Below are 8,702 nucleotides of genomic sequence, written 5' to 3'. Positions count from 1 at the left end.
GTCAATATGCACAGCACAACACTGTATGTAGTTGTACCAAGGACAATATGTGATAGTAAGTCTGATTATTTTTATAAGTTTTAAAGTGTGTGCTAAGCAAATACATATAATAATTCAAAAATATTAGTACAGCAGTTGAGAACTACATTGAACATGGAGTTGTAGGAGTAAAAGAAATCCTTGTCCCAGACCTCAATTTATTGCAGGTTAAAATATGACACTTGCAGACATAGCTACAGCAGAAGCTGCTATGTGAAGCAGGTAGAGCTTTATCCTGACTATGCAGCAGGCTGTATACTTTACCTATTCCAGAAGAGAGAGATTCTAGACTCAAATCCCTGCTCTTTTCTTTTGCTAGAAGAGAAGCTAGAAGAGACACCAGGCTGTATAGGTGCCTGCAGTCCCTGCTTACACCTCTCCCATCCTTCTGCCTCTGGTATCACCAAGTTTCCCCTTTCCTCCCAGTAGGAATTAATTTTCTCCTTTCCTTTCCAGCAGCCCTGAAGGTTGGGGCCAATACAAGACTGGAAGGAAAGGTCAGTAAGTGCTAGAGAAGGTAAAGATCCTGTATCTCAGCAGAATGAAACCAGAACAAGAGTCCCACACCTATCTGTAGAACCCCCAAAGCTTCCATGGCCCTCTGAAAGCCCACCTTGCCAGGCACCTCTTCATCCTCAGTCTCTGAAATATCAGCTGATCCCTCTTAGCCTTCCCGTCTGAAACTCTGATCTTCCCACTCCAGAACTTCAAAGTCTTCACTGACACCTCCTAGTCCTTTTCTCCCCTTCATTTTTCCTGTAAGTCTGTTTATCCAGTGCTGCAAATTGGGTTTTGCTTGCACTGTTGAAAGGACTCAAATCAACTCTAGCATATAGTTACCTCACCATTAGTTATATGCAGCTTATTTCTTTGTATTTCTAGCTACGTATTTATGTCAACAGCTAAAAATGCACTGATATTTAGAAAATATTGTGTAGAAACATTATACAGAAATAAAGGCAGTCATAAAATATACCTGCACTGCAATCCAAAATGTAACTGTAGCTTGTGCTGATGGACAAAAGTCAGCTTAAAACAGCCTAACCGAGGTATCAGTACAGATGTAATAACACAATCTTCAACATCAACTGCTAAGTCTAACTACGCGTCTAAGTAAGCAGTGACTAAAATCTGTTTTGCCAGTTCCCAAACTGGTGACCTGAAAACAAGCTTGAGTACCTTTAAATGATTATACATCCCATCTTTGGGATGAATTAAAGGCATATATAGGCAGAAGAAAGGAAGAGAGTGACAAATATAACTTGTATATTGAAATGGGCTCTACAGAAGGAGGAAGTGAAAGTTCTTCCTTAACTAAATCAATTAATGTTTCTGTAATCTGATCAATGTAGATTAATTATTTAGATAATAAGCATCACTTCCCCTTTTTGCTACACCAATATTCCTCTATACACCTTGTAAATACAGTTTTGATATTAACAAACCTCCCCCATCCTAATGGGGATGTCATTCATACGTGCATTTATGCTTAGAGAATGTCATGCATATGATCAAAGAGCAAGACAGGAAAAATCTACAGAACTACAATTTGGGCTTATATGTACATATCACTACTAACTTAGGTCAGCAGAAATCCAGGAGGGAGGAATTTGATAGTGGCAAGGCTCTCTTTAAGCCCTCATTTAAGAAAAGAAGCATTGTAAGTCTTCAGACTTGAAAAAAAAATCAAAACAAAATGATGCCAAACTGTGTCACTGATTGTTCAAACTCTAGGTCTAGCTTGCTTTCTGAGAGCAGCTTGTGGCTTCTCATGAGATCAGGTCTGTCTTTCGTTTAGACAGTGAAGTTAAGTTAGAAAGTGCTCTCTGGTAGACATAGTTTCTCACTCCTCTGAGCAGACTTGGCAGTTAGCGTACCTTAGCAAAAGAGCTAAGCAATTTCAATATCACCAGTCTTGCCCATTTGGCCATTACACAAACTTCTGCATGTAGTCTGTACATCCTCAACTTGTGACGCCCATACTATGACAGGAAGTCAATAAATCAATGAACACACCAAATACCCACCTATTCCTGAGACTGTCTTTTCAATCAGGTGGAGATATGGCTATTAAACTTACTAGGACCACTTACCTGCTTAAAGTACAAGTACAGTCAGACAGAAAAAAAGAGATAAGAGCTCTTATGTTCATGAGAAACTTCACTACTTCAAAGTCACATTAACTTTGTATGAGGATCATTTAAATTATAAATTTTTAAGATTATAAGCAGGGAAAGAATCATCCAAAGTGGTGGTGTATGTTATCTGGTGTAGCGGGATGCAGCCATTGCTATGGCTTTAGGAGTGTTTTTTTAGTGAACTTTCAAATTTTATTTTAGATTGGATACCACAGAAAACAAATAGAAACACATGGAATGGCTGTATGGACAAATTCCCTACTGCAAATGTTTGCTTATGTCCAATATACAGATAATTATAAACACTTTTTTTTCATTTTATAATGAAACCTACATAAGAATTAACATCCAAACTGGCACTTCAGACTGGGGGACTAAACAGCCTGATGAAGATATAACAGTGCAGAAACTACACTTCCATCAGTAATCATACATGAAACAACTTCCTGATAAACTTTTTGTATGAAAAGTATGTGTTTTTTTCCTTTTATTAGTAAAATTGACTTAAGACAAAACTGAATGATCTGATCTTATTCGTACACACATGATTTTAACAGTACAGTCAGATTGGTAAAGACAGGGGTTACATGTACAAATCCAACTGCAGGAATGTAATCTAGGTAAACCAGTAATATATGTGAACGCAAGTATTACTAAATTAGGGTCTTTATTTCTATATCAAGGCAATTGCAAAATTAGGATGTATTCAGCTAACAAACTACTTTTCTACACTTTATTGATTGTAAGCAATTAAGCAAACAGGATTACAGAAAATTAAAGGCAAATTACCTTTTTAAAAGCTAAAACTTTTCATTTAAACCTGATACTGTACTATAGGATCAGTAAAAGAACTAGTATATACAGCTGTTCATAACAGTGATGAGCAAGGAATGTTTAGAAGGTCACATTGAACTAACTCTGATAAAACATAGGATCTTCACTGCCAATTCAGAACAAGCAGGACCTCAGTCTTCTAGGTCTTGTTTTAACTCTTTGTGGACTATTTTTACTGTACATTTATGTAACCAATTTCATCATCTGCATTCTCTGTTTATATTTAGCCCTCCCAGAGCTGATGCTTGTAGTCACACCCATGGGTCACAGTTAAACTGAACAAGCACTGCACACTTCCTTTCTGTAAGGAAAGGCATGGATTTACTCAGTGATCAAATGATGAGTATATGGCAAAATCTCAATGTTTCCCTGACTATCAGGAAACCTTCTACCTGAATTTTTATAAAAACTTCCCTAGAACAGAAATGAGTCAGTCATTTATTCATTTGAAAAATAAAAACTGCAAAGAAAAGTACAGAAGAAATGAAAAATAATCTAATGAACATTAAGCAATGTATAGAGAAATACCTACACAAAAAATTTATTTCCAGTTCTTTGCTACATCAGTTCAGATGCTTGATATCACCCAGTAAATGTTCTTGTTTTAATACAGAAGTGCCCTCCTCCAAATAATGCCATTCGATTCACACTATGTAGACAAAATCAAGTCATGTTAAGATGATGGCACTGGCTCAAACAGTGCAAATGATGATTATAACAGACTTCTTTCTTGAACAATGCAACACATTTTTAGACTTATAGCCTGTATCTTTTTAACATCTCACTGTTGCACAAAACCTGATATTGGCATTATCAACTTTACAAAACTACAGTCACAATCTTAATAAAATTTTGCACTTAATAAGACTTGCACTTTCCCCTCTCCCTACATCTCTCTAAACATAAGCATAAATTCTTAATAAGGGAACATTTAAGACTTAGCACTAGTAAGCATGAAAAATGTTTCCTTCCTGCAATGAGATTTGGTTAATTGCATGGGAATCAAAGTAAAATTTAAGTTATTTGAGCTCATAACTACTATTGATACAGCCTGTTCCGCCACTCCACCAGCAACATACTCTGTCAGATAGTTCAAATGAAGCTGAGAATCTGGCCCATCACACCACAATACACATATCTGTATTGCAAATCAGATCTTCTAAACCAATTGTGCCTTTAAAATACTGTATTTGCTAACTTGGGTGGGAATGTTTATTAAATATTCCTAACATGTAAGTTGTTGATATTCCATTAGCACCTTACAGAGGTTGAGACTGTATTATTCCTCATCACCAATGGGCACATTACATACCTCAAGAGCAAGACACAAAACAACATGAGATACATGCATGGCAGACCATACCGGGCTCCACTTTCTCGGTTGTTGTTTTTTTTAAAGAGACTATTAAAAATAAAAGTTCTTTTTTAGTAGTTTTTCCACCTTTCATATCCATAAGATAGTTTAATAACATTAAATATGATTCTTCATAACTTCTCAAATTCTTACTATGATTAAAAAAAACCCTTTACACATAAATAAAATTGACATTTATTGCAAAGTAGTGTTAGATCATTAAAGAAGTTACATACTTTTTACTATAAGACTCTGCTGGTGTTACAGAACCTAAAACAGAAGCTTATTCCCCTTCCCTGTGTGACTCATGATCTTGTTGATCATGACAGCAGAGACTAAAAATACAATACATTACTGCATGCAGTGTCTGTAAATCCCAGGAAAGAAACAGCTTTAGACATTTATACAGCTAGGCTGGCGACCAACTGCTGGTGAGTGTGTCAGCGAGCAGTTGGGAGGCGGACAGTTTGTGCTGCTACCACAAGGACAGGAAGCATTGAGAGTTTCTGCAGCGGTGGTTGGCCTGAGATAATACCATTGTATCCGCAGGCCGAGCAGCCTCTCCCAGCGCTGGGAGCCCAGAGTCTGGCGTCTGGCTGCCTGGCCCGCGGCCAGGCTGGCCCAAGCTCTGCGGGGAGGGTGGCTGGCCCTCCAGCAGCTCCACGCACAGCCTGGGCCACACCTCACCATGCAAAGGAAATCTGGCGAGAGCTCCAGACTTTATGACTTCTTCTTTACGAGTCCCCTCTTTTTTTTTTCCCCCACTTCACTCTGGTAGTGGTATTTGCGCTGGGCTCTCAGGGAACTATTTAAAGTCACAAGCAATAAATGAGCTGATGACAAGATTATTAGAAAAAGTCATACTCTGCTGCCCTAAAATGCACATTACATTCCTCTCACTTTTTAAACAATGACAAACTACTATCACCACCACCCATCACATAGAATGAAAGATTCATTTTAATAGGCAAGTTCTTCAAATCTTTTTATTTTCTATCCCTTTTAATGAGACTAGGTTTATTTAAGATATATGTTCTGTTTAAAAGAGACATTGTTCTTAACGCACAAAGGAGTTCAAGGATGTGGCATCAGTATGCTCCCATCCACCATTTGCTCTGATGGTGTTAGATTCTCTGAAAAAATGTTAGTCCCAGTGCAAGTATAGTGCTGAATATATTTTTAAATTATGTATTTCAGTAATAGTTAATCAAAGTTATTCAAAGTTGAATTAAAGTTTTCCCTTCATGATATCTATGTGAAAAAAACAAGTAAAATATAACATAGCACAGACAGCATCTGTTACTCATATTCCAAAGAGGCAACATTTTACAGTCCAGGCAGTTTCCCCAAGAGCAGCCCTGACTCCCAAATATACTTTTATGCATTTGCATAATCTCTCATTCTGCTGGATTTAAGGATCTCCTTAAGTTTTGGGTTGAAAAGGCTGCAACTGGAATAACAGTGGGTACAACTGATCAGCGTGATTGCCAATATTTGCCTTTCAAAAAATATCAGATATTTATTAAAATCTATGGAAATTAATGTAAGGCTAGGAACATATTTTTATCAGCATTAAATAAATCTATCCCCGCATTTACATTAGCATTAAGTAATCTGTAAAAGAGTACTCAGTACTTCATAACGTAATGTTAATCATAAAATAACAAGTGTTTCAACAGGTGAATTACCTTCTTATATTTATTTTATAAAACTATTTTACAGAAGTCTATTACTAAATACTTATTGGTATAGCAATAAGTACTGGGTACAGCGATAATTCTGGCTAACAACATAAATGGAGCTCACTTTATTTTTGTAGCATTATTTTTATATATTTAGGAAGTAATATCACCACAGTAGCAAGCCTTCATTTTCTAAACAGCATATGGAGAGGTGGTCTTGTATTTAAGGCACTAGACTTAACCTGAATCTACAGAAGGGATATGTAGAGTAAGTCCTTGTCCATGAGAGGTATAATCCATATACTGTGAAGTAGTAAAAGTCCCAACATTCAAACAGTTATGGCTGAGTTTCCTAACAGTTCCCATTATGAGAAAGATCTCAAAAATAAACAGACAATGACACTGGCTTTAAATTAAATTAAAAAAACCCACTTTTTTGATACTTGTCTTTTGAATTTTGAGCCTCTAGGATTTGAATTTTCAAGCTTTTCTATAATCAAAAAAGTCAAGAGAGTACTTTAGCATCAGAACTTTCATATTTTAGTCCCATTATATACAGGAAGAAAGGCTTCACAGCAAAACAAACCATGAACTGATTTAAAGCTTGATTTGATTAAAACAGTCTAGATATATTCTAGAAGAATATCACTGCAATTAAAATATTTTGTATTTCTCAGTCAAACCAGGATAGGTGTCAGAAAGTAACTCATTACAAAATAGGTAAAATTTAAAATAAAGTCTGTTAGCACTGTATGTATCAACATAAACAAAATATTTAAAGAGTGATGCATCAACATAAACAAAAAATTGAGTGATGAGTCATTCTGTGTAACTGGCTTGACACATCCTAAAAGTCTCATTTTAGGAGATGATTGCTTGATTAAACAAAAAAGTCATTGCTTATTTTTTGAACAATTTAAACCAAGAAATTAATATGCCGGTTTCTCTTTAGTACTCTATAAGTTATAGTAAAGATGAAGTCCCAAAGGGTTAACCTCTTCCTTGTCACACCTATTGTTTCTATGCAGTGCAACACAGAAAACCTGGCAGCAGCAAGGACATGACCCTGGAGTAACCCTGCTGTATGTACTTCCCTGACTGTCTCCTTTGGGCTGATCCACCTGGTTGTCCAAAGATCCAGTAAATATTTGCATGCGCAGAGTAAGGAAATGGCACTTTCTATGTAGAGCTGGTAACAAGACAGAACATCTCAACTCTGTGTCAACAGCGAAAAACAAACAGTGGCTGCTAGTGGAGGACGTCAACTTTCATGTAACAGCCAGCACTCAGCTACTCATTACCGTGACCTACGCGCTTTATCATGCTTCGATCTGCATTGTGAAGGCAGAGACTACATCTGTGCACTGCCCACAGTGCAACCTTTATGGGCTGTCTAGTCCTAAAAGCAACCTCATTGGTTCTCCTCTCTATGTTTTGCCCTGATCCATCTACTCCTTTATGCAGGCACAACAGAAACTACATGATGGAAAATGAGAGGTAGCTATATAACTATCATCCTCAAATACATGGGCCATCACTGAAGCTCAACCTGCAAACCCCTGGGCAAAGACAGTAAAAGAAAAACAAGATGAGAACAAGATCATATCCAGGAGAAGACAACAGTGAGGTTGCATACATATTATTGTGGTAGGAGATTCACGAATTAAGCAGCAAGGGGAACTATAAACCTTGGCACTGAATAGGTTAAGATGCAATCAAACTTTATTCTGCTGATGAAGGGCTTGAATACAGCATTTTACCATGTGCACCTATTTTTCTGTTCAGGAAGAATCCTATTTAGACAATAATGGCAGTGTTTTTTCTAACTGAGCTTAGGCACCTGGTCTGACCTACCATCCTTTCTACCATCCCTTCTACCATCCTTTCCACCTGAGTAAAGAATGAGTAATATGTGAATAAATGCAGAATGTCTTATGTTTCAGTAAATTATATGAGAGCCAAAACACTAAGGAGCTCTTAAGTGAGACAACTTTTTACATGAACTTAAAGTAAAATAAGGGCTTTGTAGAGTCAGTAGCCTATCTAACTAATCTGAGATTGAATCCAGGTCTTCCAAATTCCTTATCCAAGACTTAATGCCTAACCCTCATTAATTGCCTTTTTTTCAGCTCCCACCAGCGTAAAGCACTTTGGGTTGAAGTTTCATATTAATCTACTCATGCTACTTTTCAGCACCAATCCACATTGTTAAATATCCAAACATCAAGGTTTTTAAACTATCAGTCTTGATTTGGAATAAAAGTTAAGGGAAATTGAATAATCAGAGGGAGCTCTAAAAAGATATACTTTTCCTTACCTGCTCTATTTCAGCTGTGTAAAATCAAGATTTTCATAGTTTGACATAAAAAACAACCTAGTCCAGACTAAGTCCAAAGATAGAACAGGTCTGTGAAACTTTGGTGAAAACCTTATAGTTTCTGACAAATTTTGGAACTCTACTGGAGCAACTCCAAAAAGTCATTTTATTACAACATATTGTACAGCACTGATGATGACACAGGCAATATTTGTACAGATTTTGAAAGAATGTACAGCTCGATTCTGTTCTACAATCCTCTGTAGAATTTTTAAGAGCAGCTTGCCAAAACATGCAGAAAGAATACAAAAAATCCTTAGCAAAATAGGTAGTTTTTC

The sequence above is a fragment of the Apteryx rowi genome, unplaced genomic scaffold (assembly GCF_003343035.1).
Source record: "Apteryx rowi isolate R43461 unplaced genomic scaffold, aptRow1 scaffold_542, whole genome shotgun sequence".
Classification (NCBI taxonomy): domain Eukaryota; kingdom Metazoa; phylum Chordata; class Aves; order Apterygiformes; family Apterygidae; genus Apteryx; species Apteryx rowi.
This window is presented reverse-complemented; position numbering follows the sequence as displayed.